The sequence below is a fragment of the Dunckerocampus dactyliophorus genome, chromosome 6 (genome assembly GCF_027744805.1).
Source record: "Dunckerocampus dactyliophorus isolate RoL2022-P2 chromosome 6, RoL_Ddac_1.1, whole genome shotgun sequence".
Lineage (NCBI taxonomy): Eukaryota > Metazoa > Chordata > Actinopteri > Syngnathiformes > Syngnathidae > Dunckerocampus > Dunckerocampus dactyliophorus.
The window spans coordinates 865,736-890,859 of record NC_072824.1 but is presented as its reverse complement, the minus strand read 5'-3'; the positions used below and the strand labels follow the sequence as shown (position 1 = coordinate 890,859).

At 49.8% G+C, this 25,124-nt stretch overlaps 49 non-coding genes across 49 annotated transcripts; all 49 read right to left on the bottom strand.

The window, feature by feature from the left end:
* Positions 1-4,557: 4,557 nt before the first annotated feature.
* LOC129184534 (5S ribosomal RNA) lies at positions 4,558-4,676 on the bottom strand. Its single transcript, XR_008571906.1, has one exon. It is a non-coding gene; the product is annotated as a 5S ribosomal RNA (ribosomal RNA).
* Positions 4,677-4,976: 300 nt separating this feature from the next.
* Positions 4,977-5,095, bottom strand: LOC129183540 (5S ribosomal RNA). Its single transcript, XR_008570957.1, has one exon. It is a non-coding gene; the product is annotated as a 5S ribosomal RNA (ribosomal RNA).
* A 300-nt stretch (positions 5,096-5,395) lies between these two features.
* Positions 5,396-5,514, bottom strand: LOC129183539 (5S ribosomal RNA). The gene has a single exon (XR_008570956.1). It is a non-coding gene; the product is annotated as a 5S ribosomal RNA (ribosomal RNA).
* A 300-nt stretch (positions 5,515-5,814) lies between these two features.
* LOC129183538 (5S ribosomal RNA) lies at positions 5,815-5,933 on the bottom strand. The gene has a single exon (XR_008570955.1). It is a non-coding gene; the product is annotated as a 5S ribosomal RNA (ribosomal RNA).
* Positions 5,934-6,233: 300 nt separating this feature from the next.
* LOC129183537 (5S ribosomal RNA) lies at positions 6,234-6,352 on the bottom strand. Its single transcript, XR_008570954.1, has one exon. It is a non-coding gene; the product is annotated as a 5S ribosomal RNA (ribosomal RNA).
* A 300-nt stretch (positions 6,353-6,652) lies between these two features.
* Positions 6,653-6,771, bottom strand: LOC129183536 (5S ribosomal RNA). Its single transcript, XR_008570953.1, has one exon. It is a non-coding gene; the product is annotated as a 5S ribosomal RNA (ribosomal RNA).
* Positions 6,772-7,071: 300 nt separating this feature from the next.
* LOC129183535 (5S ribosomal RNA) lies at positions 7,072-7,190 on the bottom strand. The gene has a single exon (XR_008570952.1). It is a non-coding gene; the product is annotated as a 5S ribosomal RNA (ribosomal RNA).
* Positions 7,191-7,490: 300 nt separating this feature from the next.
* Positions 7,491-7,609, bottom strand: LOC129183534 (5S ribosomal RNA). The gene has a single exon (XR_008570951.1). It is a non-coding gene; the product is annotated as a 5S ribosomal RNA (ribosomal RNA).
* A 300-nt stretch (positions 7,610-7,909) lies between these two features.
* On the bottom strand, positions 7,910-8,028 carry LOC129183533 (5S ribosomal RNA). Its single transcript, XR_008570950.1, has one exon. It is a non-coding gene; the product is annotated as a 5S ribosomal RNA (ribosomal RNA).
* A 300-nt stretch (positions 8,029-8,328) lies between these two features.
* LOC129183531 (5S ribosomal RNA) lies at positions 8,329-8,447 on the bottom strand. The gene has a single exon (XR_008570948.1). It is a non-coding gene; the product is annotated as a 5S ribosomal RNA (ribosomal RNA).
* Positions 8,448-8,747: 300 nt separating this feature from the next.
* LOC129183530 (5S ribosomal RNA) lies at positions 8,748-8,866 on the bottom strand. The gene has a single exon (XR_008570947.1). It is a non-coding gene; the product is annotated as a 5S ribosomal RNA (ribosomal RNA).
* Positions 8,867-9,166: 300 nt separating this feature from the next.
* Positions 9,167-9,285, bottom strand: LOC129183949 (5S ribosomal RNA). The gene has a single exon (XR_008571355.1). It is a non-coding gene; the product is annotated as a 5S ribosomal RNA (ribosomal RNA).
* Positions 9,286-9,585: 300 nt separating this feature from the next.
* Positions 9,586-9,704, bottom strand: LOC129183529 (5S ribosomal RNA). Its single transcript, XR_008570946.1, has one exon. It is a non-coding gene; the product is annotated as a 5S ribosomal RNA (ribosomal RNA).
* Positions 9,705-10,004: 300 nt separating this feature from the next.
* LOC129183528 (5S ribosomal RNA) lies at positions 10,005-10,123 on the bottom strand. The gene has a single exon (XR_008570945.1). It is a non-coding gene; the product is annotated as a 5S ribosomal RNA (ribosomal RNA).
* Positions 10,124-10,423: 300 nt separating this feature from the next.
* Positions 10,424-10,542, bottom strand: LOC129183527 (5S ribosomal RNA). Its single transcript, XR_008570944.1, has one exon. It is a non-coding gene; the product is annotated as a 5S ribosomal RNA (ribosomal RNA).
* Positions 10,543-10,842: 300 nt separating this feature from the next.
* LOC129183526 (5S ribosomal RNA) lies at positions 10,843-10,961 on the bottom strand. Its single transcript, XR_008570943.1, has one exon. It is a non-coding gene; the product is annotated as a 5S ribosomal RNA (ribosomal RNA).
* A 300-nt stretch (positions 10,962-11,261) lies between these two features.
* LOC129183525 (5S ribosomal RNA) lies at positions 11,262-11,380 on the bottom strand. Its single transcript, XR_008570942.1, has one exon. It is a non-coding gene; the product is annotated as a 5S ribosomal RNA (ribosomal RNA).
* Positions 11,381-11,680: 300 nt separating this feature from the next.
* On the bottom strand, positions 11,681-11,799 carry LOC129183524 (5S ribosomal RNA). Its single transcript, XR_008570941.1, has one exon. It is a non-coding gene; the product is annotated as a 5S ribosomal RNA (ribosomal RNA).
* A 300-nt stretch (positions 11,800-12,099) lies between these two features.
* On the bottom strand, positions 12,100-12,218 carry LOC129183523 (5S ribosomal RNA). Its single transcript, XR_008570940.1, has one exon. It is a non-coding gene; the product is annotated as a 5S ribosomal RNA (ribosomal RNA).
* A 300-nt stretch (positions 12,219-12,518) lies between these two features.
* Positions 12,519-12,637, bottom strand: LOC129183522 (5S ribosomal RNA). The gene has a single exon (XR_008570939.1). It is a non-coding gene; the product is annotated as a 5S ribosomal RNA (ribosomal RNA).
* A 300-nt stretch (positions 12,638-12,937) lies between these two features.
* On the bottom strand, positions 12,938-13,056 carry LOC129183520 (5S ribosomal RNA). The gene has a single exon (XR_008570937.1). It is a non-coding gene; the product is annotated as a 5S ribosomal RNA (ribosomal RNA).
* Positions 13,057-13,356: 300 nt separating this feature from the next.
* Positions 13,357-13,475, bottom strand: LOC129183948 (5S ribosomal RNA). Its single transcript, XR_008571354.1, has one exon. It is a non-coding gene; the product is annotated as a 5S ribosomal RNA (ribosomal RNA).
* A 300-nt stretch (positions 13,476-13,775) lies between these two features.
* Positions 13,776-13,894, bottom strand: LOC129183519 (5S ribosomal RNA). Its single transcript, XR_008570936.1, has one exon. It is a non-coding gene; the product is annotated as a 5S ribosomal RNA (ribosomal RNA).
* A 300-nt stretch (positions 13,895-14,194) lies between these two features.
* Positions 14,195-14,313, bottom strand: LOC129183518 (5S ribosomal RNA). Its single transcript, XR_008570935.1, has one exon. It is a non-coding gene; the product is annotated as a 5S ribosomal RNA (ribosomal RNA).
* Positions 14,314-14,613: 300 nt separating this feature from the next.
* LOC129183517 (5S ribosomal RNA) lies at positions 14,614-14,732 on the bottom strand. Its single transcript, XR_008570934.1, has one exon. It is a non-coding gene; the product is annotated as a 5S ribosomal RNA (ribosomal RNA).
* A 300-nt stretch (positions 14,733-15,032) lies between these two features.
* Positions 15,033-15,151, bottom strand: LOC129183516 (5S ribosomal RNA). Its single transcript, XR_008570933.1, has one exon. It is a non-coding gene; the product is annotated as a 5S ribosomal RNA (ribosomal RNA).
* A 300-nt stretch (positions 15,152-15,451) lies between these two features.
* Positions 15,452-15,570, bottom strand: LOC129183515 (5S ribosomal RNA). Its single transcript, XR_008570932.1, has one exon. It is a non-coding gene; the product is annotated as a 5S ribosomal RNA (ribosomal RNA).
* Positions 15,571-15,870: 300 nt separating this feature from the next.
* LOC129183514 (5S ribosomal RNA) lies at positions 15,871-15,989 on the bottom strand. Its single transcript, XR_008570931.1, has one exon. It is a non-coding gene; the product is annotated as a 5S ribosomal RNA (ribosomal RNA).
* A 300-nt stretch (positions 15,990-16,289) lies between these two features.
* LOC129184496 (5S ribosomal RNA) lies at positions 16,290-16,408 on the bottom strand. The gene has a single exon (XR_008571870.1). It is a non-coding gene; the product is annotated as a 5S ribosomal RNA (ribosomal RNA).
* Positions 16,409-16,708: 300 nt separating this feature from the next.
* LOC129183513 (5S ribosomal RNA) lies at positions 16,709-16,827 on the bottom strand. Its single transcript, XR_008570930.1, has one exon. It is a non-coding gene; the product is annotated as a 5S ribosomal RNA (ribosomal RNA).
* A 300-nt stretch (positions 16,828-17,127) lies between these two features.
* Positions 17,128-17,246, bottom strand: LOC129183512 (5S ribosomal RNA). The gene has a single exon (XR_008570929.1). It is a non-coding gene; the product is annotated as a 5S ribosomal RNA (ribosomal RNA).
* Positions 17,247-17,546: 300 nt separating this feature from the next.
* Positions 17,547-17,665, bottom strand: LOC129183511 (5S ribosomal RNA). Its single transcript, XR_008570928.1, has one exon. It is a non-coding gene; the product is annotated as a 5S ribosomal RNA (ribosomal RNA).
* Positions 17,666-17,965: 300 nt separating this feature from the next.
* On the bottom strand, positions 17,966-18,084 carry LOC129183509 (5S ribosomal RNA). Its single transcript, XR_008570926.1, has one exon. It is a non-coding gene; the product is annotated as a 5S ribosomal RNA (ribosomal RNA).
* Positions 18,085-18,384: 300 nt separating this feature from the next.
* Positions 18,385-18,503, bottom strand: LOC129183508 (5S ribosomal RNA). The gene has a single exon (XR_008570925.1). It is a non-coding gene; the product is annotated as a 5S ribosomal RNA (ribosomal RNA).
* A 300-nt stretch (positions 18,504-18,803) lies between these two features.
* LOC129183507 (5S ribosomal RNA) lies at positions 18,804-18,922 on the bottom strand. The gene has a single exon (XR_008570924.1). It is a non-coding gene; the product is annotated as a 5S ribosomal RNA (ribosomal RNA).
* A 300-nt stretch (positions 18,923-19,222) lies between these two features.
* On the bottom strand, positions 19,223-19,341 carry LOC129183505 (5S ribosomal RNA). The gene has a single exon (XR_008570923.1). It is a non-coding gene; the product is annotated as a 5S ribosomal RNA (ribosomal RNA).
* Positions 19,342-19,641: 300 nt separating this feature from the next.
* On the bottom strand, positions 19,642-19,760 carry LOC129184495 (5S ribosomal RNA). The gene has a single exon (XR_008571869.1). It is a non-coding gene; the product is annotated as a 5S ribosomal RNA (ribosomal RNA).
* Positions 19,761-20,098: 338 nt separating this feature from the next.
* Positions 20,099-20,217, bottom strand: LOC129183504 (5S ribosomal RNA). Its single transcript, XR_008570922.1, has one exon. It is a non-coding gene; the product is annotated as a 5S ribosomal RNA (ribosomal RNA).
* Positions 20,218-20,517: 300 nt separating this feature from the next.
* LOC129183503 (5S ribosomal RNA) lies at positions 20,518-20,636 on the bottom strand. Its single transcript, XR_008570921.1, has one exon. It is a non-coding gene; the product is annotated as a 5S ribosomal RNA (ribosomal RNA).
* A 300-nt stretch (positions 20,637-20,936) lies between these two features.
* LOC129183502 (5S ribosomal RNA) lies at positions 20,937-21,055 on the bottom strand. Its single transcript, XR_008570920.1, has one exon. It is a non-coding gene; the product is annotated as a 5S ribosomal RNA (ribosomal RNA).
* A 300-nt stretch (positions 21,056-21,355) lies between these two features.
* LOC129184494 (5S ribosomal RNA) lies at positions 21,356-21,474 on the bottom strand. Its single transcript, XR_008571868.1, has one exon. It is a non-coding gene; the product is annotated as a 5S ribosomal RNA (ribosomal RNA).
* A 300-nt stretch (positions 21,475-21,774) lies between these two features.
* On the bottom strand, positions 21,775-21,893 carry LOC129184493 (5S ribosomal RNA). The gene has a single exon (XR_008571867.1). It is a non-coding gene; the product is annotated as a 5S ribosomal RNA (ribosomal RNA).
* A 300-nt stretch (positions 21,894-22,193) lies between these two features.
* On the bottom strand, positions 22,194-22,312 carry LOC129184491 (5S ribosomal RNA). The gene has a single exon (XR_008571866.1). It is a non-coding gene; the product is annotated as a 5S ribosomal RNA (ribosomal RNA).
* Positions 22,313-22,612: 300 nt separating this feature from the next.
* Positions 22,613-22,731, bottom strand: LOC129183501 (5S ribosomal RNA). Its single transcript, XR_008570919.1, has one exon. It is a non-coding gene; the product is annotated as a 5S ribosomal RNA (ribosomal RNA).
* A 300-nt stretch (positions 22,732-23,031) lies between these two features.
* Positions 23,032-23,150, bottom strand: LOC129183500 (5S ribosomal RNA). The gene has a single exon (XR_008570918.1). It is a non-coding gene; the product is annotated as a 5S ribosomal RNA (ribosomal RNA).
* Positions 23,151-23,450: 300 nt separating this feature from the next.
* On the bottom strand, positions 23,451-23,569 carry LOC129184490 (5S ribosomal RNA). Its single transcript, XR_008571865.1, has one exon. It is a non-coding gene; the product is annotated as a 5S ribosomal RNA (ribosomal RNA).
* Positions 23,570-23,869: 300 nt separating this feature from the next.
* On the bottom strand, positions 23,870-23,988 carry LOC129184489 (5S ribosomal RNA). The gene has a single exon (XR_008571864.1). It is a non-coding gene; the product is annotated as a 5S ribosomal RNA (ribosomal RNA).
* Positions 23,989-24,288: 300 nt separating this feature from the next.
* On the bottom strand, positions 24,289-24,407 carry LOC129184488 (5S ribosomal RNA). Its single transcript, XR_008571863.1, has one exon. It is a non-coding gene; the product is annotated as a 5S ribosomal RNA (ribosomal RNA).
* Positions 24,408-24,707: 300 nt separating this feature from the next.
* On the bottom strand, positions 24,708-24,826 carry LOC129184486 (5S ribosomal RNA). Its single transcript, XR_008571861.1, has one exon. It is a non-coding gene; the product is annotated as a 5S ribosomal RNA (ribosomal RNA).
* Positions 24,827-25,124: the final 298 nt, after the last annotated feature.

The following is a 25,124-nucleotide window of genomic DNA, read 5'->3' as shown; positions in this document are numbered from 1 at the left end:
GCTTGCTCTTAGTTCGTCCATCTTGTTTTAAAGAAGGCGGACGTTAGCTAGCAGCAAGCTTGGTAGCGGTGGCCGAGTCGCTCTCGCTTTTAGCCTAGCATGCAGGCCGCCTCTCTTGCCTCGTTTCCGCCTCGGATGCTTTGCTCGCCGGGTATTCAGCTCACCAGGCCCGCAGGCTGCTGCGTTCTCCCGGCGCAGAAGAAAGGCAAAGTCTGAGAGTCTAAATGAAAGATCATGGTGAACCCTGCCGATGTTCAAGAGTGTCTCTCTGTTGTAATGTACTGCGTGAGTGCGTTGAATGTCCAAAATTGTCACGGGGTGGCACACAGCCGGTAACCGGATTCCAAGATGCAGAGAAAGACACCGGTGTAGGTTTACGAAGGTTTATTCCAATACAAAAATATGACACTATAGTAACTAAAGGCGCTGCACAACTAACCGGCAGGGGAAACGGAAAAATACAAAAAAATGCTAACTAAGGTAGCTGCTGAAAAACTAGCAGAGAATGGTAACAAAAACTTCACTGCAATGGAAAAACTGCGCGTCGAATATTCTGGAAAGAGCATCGGGTTTAACATTCTTGGAGCCGGGTCTGTGCGTGATTGAGAAATTGAACCTTGTCAGAAAAAGTGACCAGCGAGCTTGACAAGAATTCAGTCTTTGGGCTGTACAAATATAAGCTAGATTCTTGTGATCTGTTACGACGACAAAAGGTATGGCTGCCCCCTCCAACCAATGCCGCCACTCCCGCAGCGCAAGAACGATGGCAAGCAGTTCCCTATTACCCACATCGTAATTACCCTCTGCCTTGGTGAGGCGACGTGAGAAGAAAGCACACGGGTGGAGCCTCTGGTCGACTGGGGAACGTTGGGACAGGACGGCTCCCACTCCTGTATCCGAAGCATCGACCTCAACAAAAAATTGTAGAGAGGGGTTAGGGTGAGTAAGTACTGGTGCGGATGTGAATAATGACTTTAACTTAACAAAATCTTTTTCGGCTTCTGGAGACCAAGCAAAGGGTACTTTGTTGGATGTAAGCCTCGTCAGAGGTTCCGCCTTGCTGCTGTAATTGCGAATGAAACGCCTATAAAAGTTGGCGAACCCAAGGAACCTCTGTAGATGCTTCCTTGATGTGGGAGAAGGCCAATCTACCACCGCCTGTATCTTGGCGGGGTCGGCTCTCAGTTGGCCCTTCTCCACGATGTATCCCAAAAACGAGACCGTAGTAACATGAAATTTGCACTTCTCTGCCTTCACGAACAAGCGGTTCTCCAGAAGCCGTTGTAAAACCTTGCGTACGTGGCGAATGTGATCCTGTAAGGAGTTGGAAAAATTAATATATCATCCAGGTAGACAAAACAGACTTGATTTAAGAGATCCCTAAGAACATCGTTAATGAGGTTTTGAAACACGGCAGGTGCATTAGTAAGCCCGAAGGGCATGACCAGGTATTCGTAGTGACCCAGTGGAGTGTTAAATGCTGTCTTCCATTCGTCCCCCTCCCTAATGCGGACCAGGTGGTAAGCATTACGCAAGTCCAATTTCGTAAATATCTTCGTGGAGTAAAGGGACGAAAATGCTGAATCCATGAGTGGAAGCGAGTAGCAATTCTTTACAGTAATTCCGTTGAGCCCACGATAATCGATGCACGGGCGTAGGGATTTCTCTTTTTTCTTGACAAAAAAGAAACCAGCCACCAGAGGTGACGAAGAGGGGCGGATGAGCCCTGCTGCGAACGAGGTCGTGATATAATCCTTTAAGGCCTTCTGTTCAGGTGCGGAAACGTAAAGCCTAGCACTAGGTAATGGTGCGTCGGGCATGAGTTTAATTGCACAGTCGTACGGACGATGGGGTGGCAAACTCTGGGCTCTATCTTTACTAAATACTCGTGCCAGATCATGGTAACACATGGGAACCTTAGATAAGTCAATCTTCTCGTCAATAGGTCTAATAATTGGACTCTCGGGTAGGGCAGATCGGAGACAATTAGCAAAGCAATGATTCCCCCAGTTAATAGTCATGCTCTTCCAATCAATTGATGGGTTATGGAGTTTTAACCAGCTCAATCCAAGTACGACGGGGGCTGAATGAGAGGGAATAATAAAGAATCGAATCATCTCCTGATGGTTAGGGTTAGGGTTAGGGTGGAGCTGCCGGTGGTCTCAGCAATGGCGGGGTCGAGGCGCCGCTCCCAGTGGGGCGAGGGAACCATCCGTGGTATCGGCCAGGGGGAGGAGCGGCTGAACAGTTCTTCTATGTCCCGGCCCCGAATGGGGTAGTCTAACTCTGCGGAATCCACCATGGCCGGATTGTACTGTCATGGGGTGGCACACAGCCGGTAACCGGATTCCAAGATGCAGAGAAGACACCGGTGTAGGTTTACGAAGGTTTATTCCAATACAAAAATATGACACTGTAGTAACTAAAGGCGCTGCACAACTAACTGGCAGAGGAAACAGAAAAATACAAAAAAATGCTAACTAAGGTAGGTGCTGAAAAACTAGCAGAGAATGGTAACAAAAACTTCACTGCAATGGAAAAACTGCGCAGGAGCGAGAACTTGAAAATAGCAACAAACAGACTGTAGCAAAAAGGCTGACAGGAACTTGCACGAGTAGTACTTACAGGAACTAGCCGAGGCCAGAAACGTGGGAAGGCATACAAGACAGGACATGAGCATGGAACAGGTGAACATGGGAAAACAATCCGGCAATGACTAAACATGGAAGCAGAGCTAAAGTAGTCCAACGAAGATTGAAAACAGGTGTGTCTGAGCTCCTCCCCAAGGTGGGCCGGTGCACTGCAACAAGAAACCATAAGATGGCAGCAGAGCAGTACTCTAACTCATGACAAAAATGAACAATAAAATAGCAAAAAATAGAAAAAAAATTATTGTGCCTGTTGTGAGATAATTCAAATCTGCAATAAAAGCCTGCTGTTCTGGTGCATGTGTTAATTCGACACCTAATGACCAGTGTAGAACAGTAGATTTCATCAACATCTTTGAATGCCTTATGTATTTTAGCTCATTTAGCCATTTTTATGCTTCAAAATGCTTCATTCAGTCCAAAAATATGTATAATTTCCTTGACCATGCATATGTAAACTAATAATAGTCCATAGTTGACCAAGAAACAGAAAACATTAAGAGATTTTTTGAAAAACACGTTAAGAGTGAGGCTGCGATGTCCGAACCGCGGCGTGGCGAAGGAAGAACGTATTTTGTTTTTTTAGTTTGTAAAGAGTAAAAAAAAAAAAAAAGCCTGGCACATATTTTCTAGTTACATTACGCATTTTGCTCAATTTTTGGGGTGTAAATTTTATTTCTACAATGTGCAGCTGGCCAAGAAAAATTTGCCACGGGCCAACTTAACTCCACTTGTGGATGAAGATTTTTTTTAACACTGGAGTGGGGGAGTGACACATTTTGCTAATATCCTTGTTCGTGTAAACACAGTCATTAAAGAGAGAGGGGAGTGTTACTGCAGCTGGAACTAATCAATGCATGACAACAGTCAGTAGGGGTGTCCTGATACTTTTTCACTTATGGTTCTGATATTGCAGCCTTTTTTTAGTCGTGCGGAACGATAGAAAAGTCTTAATCAAGTGATATTAAATAGAGAACAATAGTCAGCAAATGTAGCAATGGAAAAAAAACCCTGACCCATTTACTTTTTGATGCATCTGGTGTATTGTTTTAACCACAATAGGCATAATGTAGTGAGGTTCGAGGTGCTCAATGAAGCTTTTAAAAACGATCCAATATTGATATTGAATATTGATCCGATAACGGCAAAAAACAAAACAAAACGGATAATCTCGGCCTGCATCTAAACACACCACCACTGTTTGAAACATTTGCAAAGCGTGAGAAACTCCCATGGGATGGCAAAAAATCATTAGCTATCGCAGAAAACACCCAACCCCTGACTGAGGTGAGCAATATCGTTTTTAAAAGCTTCATTGAGCACCTCGAACCTCACTACATTATGCCTATTGTGGTTAAAACTATACACCAGATGCATCAAAAAGTAAATTTTTTTCCATTGCTACATTTGCTGTTTAGATGCGGCCAAGATTATCCGTTTTGTTTTGTTTTTCCAAGAAGTGGGAAACAGCGCCCTCTGCTGTAAGCCATGAGCCTAAAAAGCTTATAAGCACCTGGTATTCCCAGGCAGACTCCCATCCAAGTACCAACAAGGCCCGCCCCTGATTAGCTTCCGAGATCAGGCGTTCTCAGGGTAGTATGGCCGTATGCCGGCAAGCTCTCTGAAAACTTTCCTTTTAAGACGACACTGGTCAAACTGCGCTTCTGCAAACGGTCTCAGATGTGTGTGCACACTTTGCTGCTCGTATGGTTTTTCTGGCTGTTTTGTGCCACCGGTCGCAGCCACAGCCAGCCTATAAGCCTGTTTGAACTTCACAGCAGATAGACAAATACTGTAGATGGATGTTCCTCACATGAGGGCAAAATAAATACTCTTCCTCCATTCAAAGTGATGGCGTTTTCCAAGAAGTGGGAAACAGCGCCCTCTGCTGAAAGCCAAGAGCCTAAAAAGCTTACAGCACCTGGTATTCCCAGGTGGTCTCCCATCCAAGTACTAACCAGGCCCGCCCCTGCTTAGCTTCCGAGATCGGACGAGATCGGGCGTTCTCAGGGTAGTATGGCCGTAAGCCGGAAAGCTCTCTGAAAACTTTCCTTTTAAAGACGACACTGGTCAAACTGCGCTTCTGCAAACGGTCTCGGATGTGTGTGCACACTTTGCTGCTCGTATGGTTTTTCTGGCTGTTCTGTGCCACCGGTCGCAGCCACAGCCAGCCTGTAAGCCTGTTTGAACTTCACAGCAGAGAGAAAAACACTGTAGATGGATGTTCCTCACATGAGGGCAAAATAAATACTCTTCCTCCATTCAAAGTGATGGCGTTTTCCAAGAAGTGGGAAACAGCGCCCTCTGCTGAAAGCCAAGAGCCTAAAAAGCTTACAGCACCTGGTATTCCCAGGCGGTCTCCCATCCAAGTACTCACCAGGCCCGCCCCTGCTTAGCTTCCGAGATCGGACGAGATCGGGCGTTCTCAGGGTAGTATGGCCGTAAGCCGGAAAGCTCTCTGAAAACTTTCCTTTTAAAGACGACACTGGTCAAACTGCGCTTCTGCAAACGGTCTCGGATGTGTGTGCACACTTTGCTGCTCGTATGGTTTTTCTGGCTGTTTTGTGCCACCGGTCGCAGCCACAGCCAGCCTGTAAGCCTGTTTGAACTTCACAGCAGATAGAAAAACACTGTAGATGGATGTTCCCCACATGAGGGCAAAATAAATACTCTTCCTCCATTCAAAGTGATGGCGTTTTCCAAGAAGTGGGAAACAGCGCCCTCTGCTGAAAGCCAAGAGCCTAAAAAGCTTACAGCACCTGGTATTCCCAGGCGGTCTCCCATCCAAGTACTCACCAGGCCCGCCCCTGCTTAGCTTCCGAGATCGGACGAGATCGGGCGTTCTCAGGGTAGTATGGCCGTAAGCCGGAAAGCTCTCTGAAAACTTTCCTTTTAAAGACGACACTGGTCAAACTGCGCTTCTGCAAACGGTCTCGGATGTGTGTGCACACTTTGCTGCTCGTATGGTTTTTCTGGCTGTTTTGTGCCACCGGTCGCAGCCACAGCCAGCCTGTAAGCCTGTTTGAACTTCACAGCAGATAGAAAAACACTGTAGATGGATGTTCCTCACATGAGGGCAAAATAAATACTCTTCCTCCATTCAAAGTGATGGCGTTTTCCAAGAAGTGGGAAACAGCGCCCTCTGCTGAAAGCCAAGAGCCTAAAAAGCTTACAGCACCTGGTATTCCCAGGCGGTCTCCCATCCAAGTACTCACCAGGCCCGCCCCTGCTTAGCTTCCGAGATCGGACGAGATCGGGCGTTCTCAGGGTAGTATGGCCGTAAGCCGGAAAGCTCTCTGAAAACTTTCCTTTTAAAGACGACACTGGTCAAACTGCGCTTCTGCAAACGGTCTCGGATGTGTGTGCACACTTTGCTGCTCGTATGGTTTTTCTGGCTGTTTTGTGCCACCGGTCGCAGCCACAGCCAGCCTGTAAGCCTGTTTGAACTTCACAGCAGATAGAAAAACACTGTAGATGGATGTTCCTCACATGAGGGCAAAATAAATACTCTTCCTCCATTCAAAGTGATGGCGTTTTCCAAGAAGTGGGAAACAGCGCCCTCTGCTGAAAGCCAAGAGCCTAAAAAGCTTACAGCACCTGGTATTCCCAGGCGGTCTCCCATCCAAGTACTCACCAGGCCCGCCCCTGCTTAGCTTCCGAGATCGGACGAGATCGGGCGTTCTCAGGGTAGTATGGCCGTAAGCCGGAAAGCTCTCTGAAAACTTTCCTTTTAAAGACGACACTGGTCAAACTGCGCTTCTGCAAACGGTCTCGGATGTGTGTGCACACTTTGCTGCTCGTATGGTTTTTCTGGCTGTTTTGTGCCACCGGTCGCAGCCACAGCCAGCCTGTAAGCCTGTTTGAACTTCACAGCAGAGAGAAAAACACTGTAGATGGATGTTCCTCACATGAGGGCAAAATAAATACTCTTCCTCCATTCAAAGTGATGGCGTTTTCCAAGAAGTGGGAAACAGCGCCCTCTGCTGAAAGCCAAGAGCCTAAAAAGCTTACAGCACCTGGTATTCCCAGGCGGTCTCCCATCCAAGTACTCACCAGGCCCGCCCCTGCTTAGCTTCCGAGATCGGACGAGATCGGGCGTTCTCAGGGTAGTATGGCCGTAAGCCGGAAAGCTCTCTGAAAACTTTCCTTTTAAAGACGACACTGGTCAAACTGCGCTTCTGCAAACGGTCTCGGATGTGTGTGCACACTTTGCTGCTCGTATGGTTTTTCTGGCTGTTTTGTGCCACCGGTCGCAGCCACAGCCAGCCTGTAAGCCTGTTTGAACTTCACAGCAGATAGAAAAACACTGTAGATGGATGTTCCTCACATGAGGGCAAAATAAATACTCTTCCTCCATTCAAAGTGATGGCGTTTTCCAAGAAGTGGGAAACAGCGCCCTCTGCTGAAAGCCAAGAGCCTAAAAAGCTTACAGCACCTGGTATTCCCAGGCGGTCTCCCATCCAAGTACTCACCAGGCCCGCCCCTGCTTAGCTTCCGAGATCGGACGAGATCGGGCGTTCTCAGGGTAGTATGGCCGTAAGCCGGAAAGCTCTCTGAAAACTTTCCTTTTAAAGACGACACTGGTCAAACTGCGCTTCTGCAAACGGTCTCGGATGTGTGTGCACACTTTGCTGCTCGTATGGTTTTTCTGGCTGTTTTGTGCCACCGGTCGCAGCCACAGCCAGCCTGTAAGCCTGTTTGAACTTCACAGCAGATAGAAAAACACTGTAGATGGATGTTCCTCACATGAGGGCAAAATAAATACTCTTCCTCCATTCAAAGTGATGGCGTTTTCCAAGAAGTGGGAAACAGCGCCCTCTGCTGAAAGCCAAGAGCCTAAAAAGCTTACAGCACCTGGTATTCCCAGGCGGTCTCCCATCCAAGTACTCACCAGGCCCGCCCCTGCTTAGCTTCCGAGATCGGACGAGATCGGGCGTTCTCAGGGTAGTATGGCCGTAAGCCGGAAAGCTCTCTGAAAACTTTCCTTTTAAAGACGACACTGGTCAAACTGCGCTTCTGCAAACGGTCTCGGATGTGTGTGCACACTTTGCTGCTCGTATGGTTTTTCTGGCTGTTTTGTGCCACCGGTCGCAGCCACAGCCAGCCTGTAAGCCTGTTTGAACTTCACAGCAGATAGAAAAACACTGTAGATGGATGTTCCTCACATGAGGGCAAAATAAATACTCTTCCTCCATTCAAAGTGATGGCGTTTTCCAAGAAGTGGGAAACAGCGCCCTATGCTGAAAGCCAAGAGCCTAAAAAGCTTACAGCACCTGGTATTCCCAGGCGGTCTCCCATCCAAGTACTCACCAGGCCCGCCCCTGCTTAGCTTCCGAGATCGGACGAGATCGGGCGTTCTCAGGGTAGTATGGCCGTAAGCCGGAAAGCTCTCTGAAAACTTTCCTTTTAAAGACGACACTGGTCAAACTGCGCTTCTGCAAACGGTCTCGGATGTGTGTGCACACTTTGCTGCTCGTATGGTTTTTCTGGCTGTTTTGTGCCACCGGTCGCAGCCACAGCCAGCCTGTAAGCCTGTTTGAACTTCACAGCAGATAGAAAAACACTGTAGATGGATGTTCCTCACATGAGGGCAAAATAAATACTCTTCCTCCATTCAAAGTGATGGCGTTTTCCAAGAAGTGGGAAACAGCGCCCTCTGCTGAAAGCCAAGAGCCTAAAAAGCTTACAGCACCTGGTATTCCCAGGCGGTCTCCCATCCAAGTACTCACCAGGCCCGCCCCTGCTTAGCTTCCGAGATCGGACGAGATCGGGCGTTCTCAGGGTAGTATGGCCGTAAGCCGGAAAGCTCTCTGAAAACTTTCCTTTTAAAGACGACACTGGTCAAACTGCGCTTCTGCAAACGGTCTCGGATGTGTGTGCACACTTTGCTGCTCGTATGGTTTTTCTGGCTGTTTTGTGCCACCGGTCGCAGCCACAGCCAGCCTGTAAGCCTGTTTGAACTTCACAGCAGATAGAAAAACACTGTAGATGGATGTTCCTCACATGAGGGCAAAATAAATACTCTTCCTCCATTCAAAGTGATGGCGTTTTCCAAGAAGTGGGAAACAGCGCCCTCTGCTGAAAGCCAAGAGCCTAAAAAGCTTACAGCACCTGGTATTCCCAGGCGGTCTCCCATCCAAGTACTCACCAGGCCCGCCCCTGCTTAGCTTCCGAGATCGGACGAGATCGGGCGTTCTCAGGGTAGTATGGCCGTAAGCCGGAAAGCTCTCTGAAAACTTTCCTTTTAAAGACGACACTGGTCAAACTGCGCTTCTGCAAACGGTCTCGGATGTGTGTGCACACTTTGCTGCTCGTATGGTTTTTCTGGCTGTTTTGTGCCACCGGTCGCAGCCACAGCCAGCCTGTAAGCCTGTTTGAACTTCACAGCAGATAGAAAAACACTGTAGATGGATGTTCCTCACATGAGGGCAAAATAAATACTCTTCCTCCATTCAAAGTGATGGCGTTTTCCAAGAAGTGGGAAACAGCGCCCTCTGCTGAAAGCCAAGAGCCTAAAAAGCTTACAGCACCTGGTATTCCCAGGCGGTCTCCCATCCAAGTACTCACCAGGCCCGCCCCTGCTTAGCTTCCGAGATCGGACGAGATCTGGCGTTCTCAGGGTAGTATGGCCGTAAGCCGGAAAGCTCTCTGAAAACTTTCCTTTTAAAGACGACACTGGTCAAACTGCGCTTCTGCAAACGGTCTCGGATGTGTGTGCACACTTTGCTGCTCGTATGGTTTTTCTGGCTGTTTTGTGCCACCGGTCGCAGCCACAGCCAGCCTGTAAGCCTGTTTGAACTTCACAGCAGAGAGAAAAACACTGTAGATGGATGTTCCTCACATGAGGGCAAAATAAATACTCTTCCTCCATTCAAAGTGATGGCGTTTTCCAAGAAGTGGGAAACAGCGCCCTCTGCTGAAAGCCAAGAGCCTAAAAAGCTTACAGCACCTGGTATTCCCAGGCGGTCTCCCATCCAAGTACTCACCAGGCCCGCCCCTGCTTAGCTTCCGAGATCGGACGAGATCGGGCGTTCTCAGGGTAGTATGGCCGTAAGCCGGAAAGCTCTCTGAAAACTTTCCTTTTAAAGACGACACTGGTCAAACTGCGCTTCTGCAAACGGTCTCGGATGTGTGTGCACACTTTGCTGCTCGTATGGTTTTTCTGGCTGTTTTGTGCCACCGGTCGCAGCCACAGCCAGCCTGTAAGCCTGTTTGAACTTCACAGCAGATAGAAAAACACTGTAGATGGATGTTCCTCACATGAGGGCAAAATAAATACTCTTCCTCCATTCAAAGTGATGGCGTTTTCCAAGAAGTGGGAAACAGCGCCCTCTGCTGAAAGCCAAGAGCCTAAAAAGCTTACAGCACCTGGTATTCCCAGGCGGTCTCCCATCCAAGTACTCACCAGGCCCGCCCCTGCTTAGCTTCCGAGATCGGACGAGATCGGGCGTTCTCAGGGTAGTATGGCCGTAAGCCGGAAAGCTCTCTGAAAACTTTCCTTTTAAAGACGACACTGGTCAAACTGCGCTTCTGCAAACGGTCTCGGATGTGTGTGCACACTTTGCTGCTCGTATGGTTTTTCTGGCTGTTTTGTGCCACCGGTCGCAGCCACAGCCAGCCTGTAAGCCTGTTTGAACTTCACAGCAGATAGAAAAACACTGTAGATGGATGTTCCTCACATGAGGGCAAAATAAATACTCTTCCTCCATTCAAAGTGATGGCGTTTTCCAAGAAGTGGGAAACAGCGCCCTCTGCTGAAAGCCAAGAGCCTAAAAAGCTTACAGCACCTGGTATTCCCAGGCGGTCTCCCATCCAAGTACTCACCAGGCCCGCCCCTGCTTAGCTTCCGAGATCGGACGAGATCGGGCGTTCTCAGGGTAGTATGGCCGTAAGCCGGAAAGCTCTCTGAAAACTTTCCTTTTAAAGACGACACTGGTCAAACTGCGCTTCTGCAAACGGTCTCGGATGTGTGTGCACACTTTGCTGCTCGTATGGTTTTTCTGGCTGTTTTGTGCCACCGGTCGCAGCCACAGCCAGCCTGTAAGCCTGTTTGAACTTCACAGCAGAGAGAAAAACACTGTAGATGGATGTTCCTCACATGAGGGCAAAATAAATACTCTTCCTCCATTCAAAGTGATGGCGTTTTCCAAGAAGTGGGAAACAGCGCCCTCTGCTGAAAGCCAAGAGCCTAAAAAGCTTACAGCACCTGGTATTCCCAGGCGGTCTCCCATCCAAGTACTCACCAGGCCCGCCCCTGCTTAGCTTCCGAGATCGGACGAGATCGGGCGTTCTCAGGGTAGTATGGCCGTAAGCCGGAAAGCTCTCTGAAAACTTTCCTTTTAAAGACGACACTGGTCAAACTGCGCTTCTGCAAACGGTCTCGGATGTGTGTGCACACTTTGCTGCTCGTATGGTTTTTCTGGCTGTTTTGTGCCACCGGTCGCAGCCACAGCCAGCCTGTAAGCCTGTTTGAACTTCACAGCAGATAGAAAAACACTGTAGATGGATGTTCCTCACATGAGGGCAAAATAAATACTCTTCCTCCATTCAAAGTGATGGCGTTTTCCAAGAAGTGGGAAACAGCGCCCTCTGCTGAAAGCCAAGAGCCTAAAAAGCTTACAGCACCTGGTATTCCCAGGCGGTCTCCCATCCAAGTACTCACCAGGCCCGCCCCTGCTTAGCTTCCGAGATCGGACGAGATCGGGCGTTCTCAGGGTAGTATGGCCGTAAGCCGGAAAGCTCTCTGAAAACTTTCCTTTTAAAGACGACACTGGTCAAACTGCGCTTCTGCAAACGGTCTCGGATGTGTGTGCACACTTTGCTGCTCGTATGGTTTTTCTGGCTGTTTTGTGCCACCGGTCGCAGCCACAGCCAGCCTGTAAGCCTGTTTGAACTTCACAGCAGATAGAAAAACACTGTAGATGGATGTTCCTCACATGAGGGCAAAATAAATACTCTTCCTCCATTCAAAGTGATGGCGTTTTCCAAGAAGTGGGAAACAGCGCCCTCTGCTGAAAGCCAAGAGCCTAAAAAGCTTACAGCACCTGGTATTCCCAGGCGGTCTCCCATCCAAGTACTCACCAGGCCCGCCCCTGCTTAGCTTCCGAGATCGGACGAGATCGGGCGTTCTCAGGGTAGTATGGCCGTAAGCCGGAAAGCTCTCTGAAAACTTTCCTTTTAAAGACGACACTGGTCAAACTGCGCTTCTGCAAACGGTCTCGGATGTGTGTGCACACTTTGCTGCTCGTATGGTTTTTCTGGCTGTTTTGTGCCACCGGTCGCAGCCACAGCCAGCCTGTAAGCCTGTTTGAACTTCACAGCAGATAGAAAAACACTGTAGATGGATGTTCCTCACATGAGGGCAAAATAAATACTCTTCCTCCATTCAAAGTGATGGCGTTTTCCAAGAAGTGGGAAACAGCGCCCTATGCTGAAAGCCAAGAGCCTAAAAAGCTTACAGCACCTGGTATTCCCAGGCGGTCTCCCATCCAAGTACTCACCAGGCCCGCCCCTGCTTAGCTTCCGAGATCGGACGAGATCGGGCGTTCTCAGGGTAGTATGGCCGTAAGCCGGAAAGCTCTCTGAAAACTTTCCTTTTAAAGACGACACTGGTCAAACTGCGCTTCTGCAAACGGTCTCGGATGTGTGTGCACACTTTGCTGCTCGTATGGTTTTTCTGGCTGTTTTGTGCCACCGGTCGCAGCCACAGCCAGCCTGTAAGCCTGTTTGAACTTCACAGCAGATAGAAAAACACTGTAGATGGATGTTCCTCACATGAGGGCAAAATAAATACTCTTCCTCCATTCAAAGTGATGGCGTTTTCCAAGAAGTGGGAAACAGCGCCCTCTGCTGAAAGCCAAGAGCCTAAAAAGCTTACAGCACCTGGTATTCCCAGGCGGTCTCCCATCCAAGTACTCACCAGGCCCGCCCCTGCTTAGCTTCCGAGATCGGACGAGATCGGGCGTTCTCAGGGTAGTATGGCCGTAAGCCGGAAAGCTCTCTGAAAACTTTCCTTTTAAAGACGACACTGGTCAAACTGCGCTTCTGCAAACGGTCTCGGATGTGTGTGCACACTTTGCTGCTCGTATGGTTTTTCTGGCTGTTTTGTGCCACCGGTCGCAGCCACAGCCAGCCTGTAAGCCTGTTTGAACTTCACAGCAGATAGAAAAACACTGTAGATGGATGTTCCTCACATGAGGGCAAAATAAATACTCTTCCTCCATTCAAAGTGATGGCGTTTTCCAAGAAGTGGGAAACAGCGCCCTCTGCTGAAAGCCAAGAGCCTAAAAAGCTTACAGCACCTGGTATTCCCAGGCGGTCTCCCATCCAAGTACTCACCAGGCCCGCCCCTGCTTAGCTTCCGAGATCGGACGAGATCGGGCGTTCTCAGGGTAGTATGGCCGTAAGCCGGAAAGCTCTCTGAAAACTTTCCTTTTAAAGACGACACTGGTCAAACTGCGCTTCTGCAAACGGTCTCGGATGTGTGTGCACACTTTGCTGCTCGTATGGTTTTTCTGGCTGTTTTGTGCCACCGGTCGCAGCCACAGCCAGCCTGTAAGCCTGTTTGAACTTCACAGCAGATAGAAAAACACTGTAGATGGATGTTCCTCACATGAGGGCAAAATAAATACTCTTCCTCCATTCAAAGTGATGGCGTTTTCCAAGAAGTGGGAAACAGCGCCCTCTGCTGAAAGCCAAGAGCCTAAAAAGCTTACAGCACCTGGTATTCCCAGGCGGTCTCCCATCCAAGTACTCACCAGGCCCGCCCCTGCTTAGCTTCCGAGATCGGACGAGATCTGGCGTTCTCAGGGTAGTATGGCCGTAAGCCGGAAAGCTCTCTGAAAACTTTCCTTTTAAAGACGACACTGGTCAAACTGCGCTTCTGCAAACGGTCTCGGATGTGTGTGCACACTTTGCTGCTCGTATGGTTTTTCTGGCTGTTTTGTGCCACCGGTCGCAGCCACAGCCAGCCTGTAAGCCTGTTTGAACTTCACAGCAGAGAGAAAAACACTGTAGATGGATGTTCCTCACATGAGGGCAAAATAAATACTCTTCCTCCATTCAAAGTGATGGCGTTTTCCAAGAAGTGGGAAACAGCGCCCTCTGCTGAAAGCCAAGAGCCTAAAAAGCTTACAGCACCTGGTATTCCCAGGCGGTCTCCCATCCAAGTACTCACCAGGCCCGCCCCTGCTTAGCTTCCGAGATCGGACGAGATCGGGCGTTCTCAGGGTAGTATGGCCGTAAGCCGGAAAGCTCTCTGAAAACTTTCCTTTTAAAGACGACACTGGTCAAACTGCGCTTCTGCAAACGGTCTCGGATGTGTGTGCACACTTTGCTGCTCGTATGGTTTTTCTGGCTGTTTTGTGCCACCGGTCGCAGCCACAGCCAGCCTGTAAGCCTGTTTGAACTTCACAGCAGATAGAAAAACACTGTAGATGGATGTTCCTCACATGAGGGCAAAATAAATACTCTTCCTCCATTCAAAGTGATGGCGTTTTCCAAGAAGTGGGAAACAGCGCCCTCTGCTGAAAGCCAAGAGCCTAAAAAGCTTACAGCACCTGGTATTCCCAGGCGGTCTCCCATCCAAGTACTCACCAGGCCCGCCCCTGCTTAGCTTCCGAGATCGGACGAGATCGGGCGTTCTCAGGGTAGTATGGCCGTAAGCCGGAAAGCTCTCTGAAAACTTTCCTTTTAAAGACGACACTGGTCAAACTGCGCTTCTGCAAACGGTCTCGGATGTGTGTGCACACTTTGCTGCTCGTATGGTTTTTCTGGCTGTTTTGTGCCACCGGTCGCAGCCACAGCCAGCCTGTAAGCCTGTTTGAACTTCACAGCAGATAGAAAAACACTGTAGATGGATGTTCCTCACATGAGGGCAAAATAAATACTCTTCCTCCATTCAAAGTGATGGCGTTTTCCAAGAAGTGGGAAACAGCGCCCTCTGCTGAAAGCCAAGAGCCTAAAAAGCTTACAGCACCTGGTATTCCCAGGCGGTCTCCCATCCAAGTACTCACCAGGCCCGCCCCTGCTTAGCTTCCGAGATCGGACGAGATCGGGCGTTCTCAGGGTAGTATGGCCGTAAGCCGGAAAGCTCTCTGAAAACTTTCCTTTTAAAGACGACACTGGTCAAACTGCGCTTCTGCAAACGGTCTCGGATGTGTGTGCACACTTTGCTGCTCGTATGGTTTTTCTGGCTGTTTTGTGCCACCGGTCGCAGCCACAGCCAGCCTGTAAGCCTGTTTGAACTTCACAGCAGATAGAAAAACACTGTAGATGGATGTTCCTCACATGAGGGCAAAATAAATACTCTTCCTCCATTCAAAGTGATGGCGTTTTCCAAGAAGTGGGAAACAGCGCCCTCTGCTGAAAGCCAAGAGCCTAAAAAGCTTACAGCACCTGGTATTCCCAGGCGGTCTCCCATCCAAGTACTCACCAGGCCCGCCCCTGCTTAGCTTCCGAGATCGGACGAGATCGGGCGTTCTCAGGGTAGTATGGCCGTAAGCCGGAAAGCTCTCTGAAAACTTTCCTTTTAAAGACGACACTGGTCAAACTGCGCTTCTGCAAACGGTCTCGGATGTGTGTGCACACTTTGCTGCTCGTATGGTTTTTCTGGCTGTTTTGTGCCACCGGTCGCAGCCACAGCCAGCCTGTAAGCCTGTTTGAACTTCACAGCAGATAGAAAAACACTGTAGATGGATGTTCCTCACATGAGGGCAAAATAAATACTCTTCCTCCATTCAAAGTGATGGCGTTTTCCAAGAAGTGGGAAACAGCGCCCTCTGCTGAAAGCCAAGAGCCTAAAAAGCTTACAGCACCTGGTATTCCCAGGCGGTCTCCCATCCAAGTACTCACCAGGCCCGCCCCTGCTTAGCTTCCGAGATCGGACGAGATCGGGCGTTCTCAGGGTAGTATGGCCGTAAGCCGGAAAGCTCTCTGAAAACTTTCCTTTTAAAGACGACACTGGTCAAACTGCGCTTCTGCAAACGGTCTCGGATGTGTGTGCACACTTTGCTGCTCGTATGGTTTTTCTGGCTGTTTTGTGCCACCGGTCGCAGCCACAGCCAGCCTGTAAGCCTGTTTGAACTTCACAGCAGATAGAAAAACACTGTAGATGGATGTTCCTCACATGAGGGCAAAATAAATACTCTTCCTCCATTCAAAGTGATGGCGTTTTCCAAGAAGTGGGAAACAGCGCCCTCTGCTGAAAGCCAAGAGCCTAAAAAGCTTACAGCACCTGGTATTCCCAGGCGGTCTCCCATCCAAGTACTCACCAGGCCCGCCCCTGCTTAGCTTCCGAGATCGGACGAGATCGGGCGTTCTCAGGGTAGTATGGCCGTAAGCCGGAAAGCTCTCTGAAAACTTTCCTTTTAAAGACGACACTGGTCAAACTGCGCTTCTGCAAACGGTCTCGGATGTGTGTGCACACTTTGCTGCTCGTATGGTTTTTCTGGCTGTTTTGTGCCACCGGTCGCAGCCACAGCCAGCCTGTAAGCCTGTTTGAACTTCACAGCAGAGAGAAAAACACTGTAGATGGATGTTCCTCACATGAGGGCAAAATAAATACTCTTCCTCCATTCAAAGTGATGGCGTTTTCCAAGAAGTGGGAAACAGCGCCCTCTGCTGAAAGCCAAGAGCCTAAAAAGCTTACAGCACCTGGTATTCCCAGGCGGTCTCCCATCCAAGTACTAACCAGGCCCGCCCCTGCTTAGCTTCCGAGATCGGACGAGATCGGGCGTTCTCAGGGTAGTATGGCCGTAAGCCGGAAAGCTCTCTGAAAACTTTCCTTTTAAAGACGACACTGGTCAAACTGCGCTTCTGCAAACGGTCTCGGATGTGTGTGCACACTTTGCTGCTCGTATGGTTTTTCTGGCTGTTTTGTGCCACCGGTCGCAGCCACAGCCAGCCTGTAAGCCTGTTTGAACTTCACAGCAGAGAGAAAAACACTGTAGATGGATGTTCCTCACATGAGGGCAAAATAAATACTCTTCCTCCATTCAAAGTGATGGCGTTTTCCAAGAAGTGGGAAACAGCGCCCTCTGCTGAAAGCCAAGAGCCTAAAAAGCTTACAGCACCTGGTATTCCCAGGCGGTCTCCCATCCAAGTACTCACCAGGCCCGCCCCTGCTTAGCTTCCGAGATCGGACGAGATCGGGCGTTCTCAGGGTAGTATGGCCGTAAGCCGGAAAGCTCTCTGAAAACTTTCCTTTTAAAGACGACACTGGTCAAACTGCGCTTCTGCAAACGGTCTCGGATGTGTGTGCACACTTTGCTGCTCGTATGGTTTTTCTGGCTGTTTTGTGCCACCGGTCGCAGCCACAGCCAGCCTGTAAGCCTGTTTGAACTTCACAGCAGATAGAAAAACACTGTAGATGGATGTTCCTCACATGAGGGCAAAATAAATACTCTTCCTCCATTCAAAGTGATGGCGTTTTCCAAGAAGTGGGAAACAGCGCCCTCTGCTGAAAGCCAAGAGCCTAAAAAGCTTACAGCACCTGGTATTCCCAGGCGGTCTCCCATCCAAGTACTCACCAGGCCCGCCCCTGCTTAGCTTCCGAGATCGGACGAGATCGGGCGTTCTCAGGGTAGTATGGCCGTAAGCCGGAAAGCTCTCTGAAAACTTTCCTTTTAAAGACGACACTGGTCAAACTGCGCTTCTGCAAACGGTCTCGGATGTGTGTGCACACTTTGCTGCTCGTATGGTTTTTCTGGCTGTTTTGTGCCACCGGTCGCAGCCACAGCCAGCCTGTAAGCCTGTTTGAACTTCACAGCAGATAGAAAAACACTGTAGATGGATGTTCCTCACATGAGGGCAAAATAAATACTCTTCCTCCATTCAAAGTGATGGCGTTTTCCAAGAAGTGGGAAACAGCGCCCTCTGCTGAAAGCCAAGAGCCTAAAAAGCTTACAGCACCTGGTATTCCCAGGCGGTCTCCCATCCAAGTACTCACCAGGCCCGCCCCTGCTTAGCTTCCGAGATCGGACGAGATCGGGCGTTCTCAGGGTAGTATGGCCGTAAGCCGGAAAGCTCTCTGAAAACTTTCCTTTTAAAGACGACACTGGTCAAACTGCGCTTCTGCAAACGGTCTCGGATGTGTGTGCACACTTTGCTGCTCGTATGGTTTTTCTGGCTGTTTTGTGCCACCGGTCGCAGCCACAGCCAGCCTGTAAGCCTGTTTGAACTTCACAGCAGATAGAAAAACACTGTAGATGGATGTTCCTCACATGAGGGCAAAATAAATACTCTTCCTCCATTCAAAGTGATGGCGTTTTCCAAGAAGTGGGAAACAGCGCCCTCTGCTGAAAGCCAAGAGCCTAAAAAGCTTACAGCACCTGGTATTCCCAGGCGGTCTCCCATCCAAGTACTCACCAGGCCCGCCCCTGCTTAGCTTCCGAGATCGGACGAGATCGGGCGTTCTCAGGGTAGTATGGCCGTAAGCCGGAAAGCTCTCTGAAAACTTTCCTTTTAAAGACGACACTGGTCAAACTGCGCTTCTGCAAACGGTCTCGGATGTGTGTGCACACTTTGCTGCTCGTATGGTTTTTCTGGCTGTTTTGTGCCACCGGTCGCAGCCACAGCCAGCCTGTAAGCCTGTTTGAACTTCACAGCAGATAGAAAAACACTGTAGATGGATGTTCCTCACATGAGGGCAAAATAAATACTCTTCCTCCATTCAAAGTGATGGCGTTTTCCAAGAAGTGGGAAACAGCGCCCTCTGCTGAAAGCCAAGAGCCTAAAAAGCTTACAGCACCTGGTATTCCCAGGCGGTCTCCCATCCAAGTACTCACCAGGCCCGCCCCTGCTTAGCTTCCGAGATCGGACGAGATCGGGCGTTCTCAGGGTAGTATGGCCGTAAGCCGGAAAGCTCTCTGAAAACTTTCCTTTTAAAGACGACACTGGTCAAACTGCGCTTCTGCAAACGGTCTCGGATGTGTGTGCACACTTTGCTGCTCGTATGGTTTTTCTGGCTGTTTTGTGCCACCGGTCGCAGCCACAGCCAGCCTGTAAGCCTGTTTGAACTTCACAGCAGAGAGAAAAACACTGTAGATGGATGTTCCTCACATGAGGGCAAAATAAATACTCTTCCTCCATTCAAAGTGATGGCGTTTTCCAAGAAGTGGGAAACAGCGCCCTCTGCTGAAAGCCAAGAGCCTAAAAAGCTTACAGCACCTGGTATTCCCAGGCGGTCTCCCATCCAAGTACTCACCAGGCCCGCCCCTGCTTAGCTTCCGAGATCGGACGAGATCGGGCGTTCTCAGGGTAGTATGGCCGTAAGCCGGAAAGCTCTCTGAAAACTTTCCTTTTAAAGACGACACTGGTCAAACTGCGCTTCTGCAAACGGTCTCGGATGTGTGTGCACACTTTGCTGCTCGTATGGTTTTTCTGGCTGTTTTGTGCCACCGGTCGCAGCCACAGCCAGCCTGTAAGCCTGTTTGAACTTCACAGCAGATAGAAAAACACTGTAGATGGATGTTCCTCACATGAGGGCAAAATAAATACTCTTCCTCCATTCAAAGTGATGGCGTTTTCCAAGAAGTGGGAAACAGCGCCCTCTGCTGAAAGCCAAGAGCCTAAAAAGCTTACAGCACCTGGTATTCCCAGGCGGTCTCCCATCCAAGTACTCACCAGGCCCGCCCCTGCTTAGCTTCCGAGATCGGACGAGATCGGGCGTTCTCAGGGTAGTATGGCCGTAAGCCGGAAAGCTCTCTGAAAACTTTCCTTTTAAAGACGACACTGGTCAAACTGCGTTTCTGCAAACGGTCTCGGATGTGTGTGCACACTTTGCTGCTCGTATGGTTTTTCTGGCTGTTTTGTGCCACCGGTCGCAGCCACAGCCAGCCTGTAAGCCTGTTTGAACTTCACAGCAGAGAGAAAAACACTGTAGATGGATGTTCCTCACATGAGGGCAAAATAAATACTCTTCCTCCATTCAAAGTGATGGCGTTTTCCAAGAAGTGGGAAACAGCGCCCTCTGCTGAAAGCCAAGAGCCTAAAAAGCTTACAGCACCTGGTATTCCCAGGCGGTCTCCCATCCAAGTACTAACCAGGCCCGCCCCTGCTTAGCTTCCGAGATCGGACGAGATCGGGCGTTCTCAGGGTAGTATGGCCGTAAGCCGGAAAGCTCTCTGAAAACTTTCCTTTTAAAGACGACACTGGTCAAACTGCGCTTCTGCAAACGGTCTCGGATGTGTGTGCACACTTTGCTGCTCGTATGGTTTTTCTGGCTGTTTTGTGCCACCGGTCGCAGCCACAGCCAGCCTGTAAGCCTGTTTGAACTTCACAGCAGAGAGAAAAACACTGTAGATGGATGTTCCTCACATGAGGGCAAAATACCATAAAACTCTCTTGAATCTCTTGAATCTCTTGAATAAATACTCTTCCTCCATTCAAAGTGATGGCGTTTTCCAAGAAGTGGGAAACAGCGCCCTCTGCTGAAAGCCAAGAGCCTAAAAAGCTTACAGCACCTGGTATTCCCAGGCGGTCTCCCATCCAAGTACTCACCAGGCCCGCCCCTGCTTAGCTTCCGAGATCGGACGAGATCGGGCGTTCTCAGGGTAGTATGGCCGTAAGCCGGAAAGCTCTCTGAAAACTTTCCTTTTAAAGACGACACTGGTCAAACTGCGCTTCTGCAAACGGTCTCGGATGTGTGTGCACACTTTGCTGCTCGTATGGTTTTTCTGGCTGTTTTGTGCCACCGGTCGCAGCCACAGCCAGCCTGTAAGCCTGTTTGAACTTCACAGCAGATAGAAAAACACTGTAGATGGATGTTCCTCACATGAGGGCAAAATAAATACTCTTCCTCCATTCAAAGTGATGGCGTTTTCCAAGAAGTGGGAAACAGCGCCCTCTGCTGAAAGCCAAGAGCCTAAAAAGCTTACAGCACCTGGTATTCCCAGGCGGTCTCCCATCCAAGTACTCACCAGGCCCGCCCCTGCTTAGCTTCCGAGATCGGACGAGATCGGGCGTTCTCAGGGTAGTATGGCCGTAAGCCGGAAAGCTCTCTGAAAACTTTCCTTTTAAAGACGACACTGGTCAAACTGCGCTTCTGCAAACGGTCTCGGATGTGTGTGCACACTTTGCTGCTCGTATGGTTTTTCTGGCTGTTTTGTGCCACCGGTCGCAGCCACAGCCAGCCTGTAAGCCTGTTTGAACTTCACAGCAGATAGAAAAACACTGTAGATGGATGTTCCTCACATGAGGGCAAAATAAATACTCTTCCTCCATTCAAAGTGATGGCGTTTTCCAAGAAGTGGGAAACAGCGCCCTCTGCTGAAAGCCAAGAGCCTAAAAAGCTTACAGCACCTGGTATTCCCAGGCGGTCTCCCATCCAAGTACTCACCAGGCCCGCCCCTGCTTAGCTTCCGAGATCGGACGAGATCGGGCGTTCTCAGGGTAGTATGGCCGTAAGCCGGAAAGCTCTCTGAAAACTTTCCTTTTAAAGACGACACTGGTCAAACTGCGTTTCTGCAAACGGTCTCGGATGTGTGTGCACACTTTGCTGCTCGTATGGTTTTTCTGGCTGTTTTGTGCCACCGGTCGCAGCCACAGCCAGCCTGTAAGCCTGTTTGAACTTCACAGCAGAGAGAAAAACACTGTAGATGGATGTTCCTCACATGAGGGCAAAATAAATACTCTTCCTCCATTCAAAGTGATGGCGTTTTCCAAGAAGTGGGAAACAGCGCCCTCTGCTGAAAGCCAAGAGCCTAAAAAGCTTACAGCACCTGGTATTCCCAGGCGGTCTCCCATCCAAGTACTAACCAGGCCCGCCCCTGCTTAGCTTCCGAGATCGGACGAGATCGGGCGTTCTCAGGGTAGTATGGCCGTAAGCCGGAAAGCTCTCTGAAAACTTTCCTTTTAAAGACGACACTGGTCAAACTGCGCTTCTGCAAACGGTCTCGGATGTGTGTGCACACTTTGCTGCTCGTATGGTTTTTCTGGCTGTTTTGTGCCACCGGTCGCAGCCACAGCCAGCCTGTAAGCCTGTTTGAACTTCACAGCAGATAGAAAAACACTGTAGATGGATGTTCCTCACATGAGGGCAAAATAAATACTCTTCCTCCATTCAAAGTGATGGCGTTTTCCAAGAAGTGGGAAACAGCGCCCTCTGCTGAAAGCCAAGAGCCTAAAAAGCTTACAGCACCTGGTATTCCCAGGCGGTCTCCCATCCAAGTACTAACCAGGCCCGCCCCTGCTTAGCTTCCGAGATCGGACGAGATCGGGCGTTCTCAGGGTAGTATGGCCGTAAGCCGGAAAGCTCTCTGAAAACTTTCCTTTTAAAGACGACACTGGTCAAACTGCGCTTCTGCAAACGGTCTCGGATGTGTGTGCACACTTTGCTGCTCGTATGGTTTTTCTGGCTGTTTTGTGCCACCGGTCGCAGCCACAGCCAGCCTGTAAGCCTGTTTGAACTTCACAGCAGAGAGAAAAACACTGTAGATGGATGTTCCTCACATGAGGGCAAAATAAATACTCTTCCTCCATTCAAAGTGATGGCGTTTTCCAAGAGGTGGGAAACAGCGCCCTCTGCTGAAAGCCAAGAGCCTAAAAAGCTTACAGCACCTGGTATTCCCAGGCGGTCTCCCATCCAAGTACTAACCAGGCCCGCCCCTGCTTAGCTTCCGAGATCGGACGAGATCGGGCGTTCTCAGGGTAGTATGGCCGTAAGCCGGAAAGCTCTCTGAAAACTTTCCTTTTAAAGACGACACTGGTCAAACTGCGCTTCTGCAAACGGTCTCGGATGTGTGTGCACACTTTGCTGCTCGTATGGTTTTTCTGGCTGTTTTGTGCCACCGGTCGCAGCCACAGCCAGCCTGTAAGCCTGTTTGAACTTCACAGCAGATAGAAAAACACTGTAGATGGATGTTCCTCACATGAGGGCAAAATAAATACTCTTCCTCCATTCAAAGTGATGGCGTTTTCCAAGAAGTGGGAAACAGCGCCCTCTGCTGAAAGCCAAGAGCCTAAAAAGCTTACAGCACCTGGTATTCCCAGGCGGTCTCCCATCCAAGTACTCACCAGGCCCGCCCCTGCTTAGCTTCCGAGATCGGACGAGATCGGGCGTTCTCAGGGTAGTATGGCCGTAAGCCGGAAAGCTCTCTGAAAACTTTCCTTTTAAAGACGACACTGGTCAAACTGCGCTTCTGCAAACGGTCTCGGATGTGTGTGCACACTTTGCTGCTCGTATGGTTTTTCTGGCTGTTTTGTGCCACCGGTCGCAGCCACAGCCAGCCTGTAAGCCTGTTTGAACTTCACAGCAGATAGAAAAACACTGTAGATGGATGTTCCTCACATGAGGGCAAAATAAATACTCTTCCTCCATTCAAAGTGATGGCGTTTTCCAAGAAGTGGGAAACAGCGCCCTCTGCTGAAAGCCAAGAGCCTAAAAAGCTTACAGCACCTGGTATTCCCAGGCGGTCTCCCATCCAAGTACTCACCAGGCCCGCCCCTGCTTAGCTTCCGAGATCGGACGAGATCGGGCGTTCTCAGGGTAGTATGGCCGTAAGCCGGAAAGCTCTCTGAAAACTTTCCTTTTAAAGACGACACTGGTCAAACTGCGTTTCTGCAAACGGTCTCGGATGTGTGTGCACACTTTGCTGCTCGTATGGTTTTTCTGGCTGTTTTGTGCCACCGGTCGCAGCCACAGCCAGCCTGTAAGCCTGTTTGAACTTCACAGCAGAGAGAAAAACACTGTAGATGGATGTTCCTCACATGAGGGCAAAATAAATACTCTTCCTCCATTCAAAGTGATGGCGTTTTCCAAGAAGTGGGAAACAGCGCCCTCTGCTGAAAGCCAAGAGCCTAAAAAGCTTACAGCACCTGGTATTCCCAGGCGGTCTCCCATCCAAGTACTAACCAGGCCCGCCCCTGCTTAGCTTCCGAGATCGGACGAGATCGGGCGTTCTCAGGGTAGTATGGCCGTAAGCCGGAAAGCTCTCTGAAAACTTTCCTTTTAAAGACGACACTGGTCAAACTGCGCTTCTGCAAACGGTCTCGGATGTGTGTGCACACTTTGCTGCTCGTATGGTTTTTCTGGCTGTTTTGTGCCACCGGTCGCAGCCACAGCCAGCCTGTAAGCCTGTTTGAACTTCACAGCAGAGAGAAAAACACTGTAGATGGATGTTCCTCACATGAGGGCAAAATAAATACTCTTCCTCCATTCAAAGTGATGGCGTTTTCCAAGAGGTGGGAAACAGCGCCCTCTGCTGAAAGCCAAGAGCCTAAAAAGCTTACAGCACCTGGTATTCCCAGGCGGTCTCCCATCCAAGTACTAACCAGGCCCGCCCCTGCTTAGCTTCCGAGATCGGACGAGATCGGGCGTTCTCAGGGTAGTATGGCCGTAAGCCGGAAAGCTCTCTGAAAACTTTCCTTTTAAAGACGACACTGGTCAAACTGCGCTTCTGCAAACGGTCTCGGATGTGTGTGCACACTTTGCTGCTCGTATGGTTTTTCTGGCTGTTTTGTGCCACCGGTCGCAGCCACAGCCAGCCTGTAAGCCTGTTTGAACTTCACAGCAGAGAGAAAAACACTGTAGATGGATGTTCCTCACATGAGGGCAAAATAAATACTCTTCCTCCATTCAAAGTGATGGCGTTTTCCAAGAGGTGGGAAACAGCGCCCTCTGCTGAAAGCCAAGAGCCTAAAAAGCTTACAGCACCTGGTATTCCCAGGCGGTCTCCCATCCAAGTACTAACCAGGCCCGCCCCTGCTTAGCTTCCGAGATCGGACGAGATCGGGCGTTCTCAGGGTAGTATGGCCGTAAGCCGGAAAGCTCTCTGAAAACTTTCCTTTTAAAGACGACACTGGTCAAACTGTGCTTCTGCAAACGGTCTCGGATGTGTGTGCACACTTTGCTGCTCGTATGGTTTTTCTGGCTGTTTTGTGCCACCGGTCGCAGCCACAGCCAGCCTGTAAGCCTGTTTGAACTTCACAGCAGATAGAAAAACACTGTAGATGGATGTTCCTCACATGAGGGCAAAATAAATACTCTTCCTCCATTCAAAGTGATGGCGTTTTCCAAGAAGTGGGAAACAGCGCCCTCTGCTGAAAGCCAAGAGCCTAAAAAGCTTACAGCACCTGGTATTCCCAGGCGGTCTCCCATCCAAGTACTAACCAGGCCCGCCCCTGCTTAGCTTCCGAGATCGGACGAGATCGGGCGTTCTCAGGGTAGTATGGCCGTAAGCCGGAAAGCTCTCTGAAAACTTTCCTTTTAAAGACGACACTGGTCAAACTGCGCTTCTGCAAACGGTCTCGGATGTGTGTGCACACTTTGCTGCTCGTATGGTTTTTCTGGCTGTTTTGTGCCACCGGTCGCAGCCACAGCCAGCCTGTAAGCCTGTTTGAACTTCACAGCAGAGAGAAAAACACTGTAGATGGATGTTCCTCACATGAGGGCAAAATAAATACTCTTCCTCCATTCAAAGTGATGGCGTTTTCCAAGAAGTGGGAAACAGCGCCCTCTGCTGAAAGCCAAGAGCCTAA